The sequence below is a fragment of the Phaethon lepturus genome, unplaced genomic scaffold (assembly GCF_000687285.1).
Source record: "Phaethon lepturus isolate BGI_N335 unplaced genomic scaffold, ASM68728v1 scaffold9398, whole genome shotgun sequence".
In the NCBI taxonomy this organism is placed as follows: Eukaryota; Metazoa; Chordata; class Aves; order Phaethontiformes; family Phaethontidae; genus Phaethon; species Phaethon lepturus.
The window spans coordinates 5,451-6,127 of NW_010559772.1; the positions used below are offsets into that span (position 1 = coordinate 5,451).

General features: G+C 33.4%; 1 protein-coding gene across 1 annotated transcript in view; it reads left to right on the plus strand.

Moving 5' to 3' along the window:
- The window catches only part of HNF4G (hepatocyte nuclear factor 4, gamma), a 20,316-nt gene that overhangs the window by 4,957 nt on the left and 14,682 nt on the right, over positions 1 to 677 (plus strand). The window lies entirely within an intron of this gene.

Genomic DNA, 677 nt, shown 5'->3' on the forward strand with positions numbered 1-677 from the left:
GTAATAGAATCATTTATTATTTGATATACAAAGAAAAATAGTCTGAATTAGTTTTGAAATGTAATAAAAATTATAAAATACTCCAACAAAATAATTTAATGGAAAGACTGTTATAACAACTTCATGATGGAAAAATGCTTTTACATTGAAGTGAAATATATGTCATCAAATTTTCAGGTGGGTAAGCAGTTCTAATACTTTGAGCATTAGCAAATCTATGAGTTTAAAGTGAATTTGCAACTGTTTCATCCATGAAACCTGGCACCAAAATTCATTGATTTTTAAGTGTTGAGCCATATCCTGTAAAAGTTCAAAGTATGAGTTTTTAATTTTTGCCAATTTTGAGGGATGAAATCTCTATCTGGGATTTTGTTTCTACCCTACCTAAGTAATGACAGTGCCAATTTACTGATTTATCCCTTACATTTAAATGTTTGAAGCATTTAAGCCAGAGGAAAGGGTGTGATGTTGAGCGAAAAAGTAGTGGTGAGAGCAGCAATGGTAGCTGTTAGTGGAATGTCCACATTAATTGAAAAGAATTCTAATCTCATTAGGGCTTAATATGGGAAGATTTTTACTTAGGCATCTCACTGACAGACATGAAGAAACATGGGTGTCATTGAAGCTCCTGTCAAGGTGGAAGGACCAGACAACCACGAGAGCAGAGCAATAGGGAA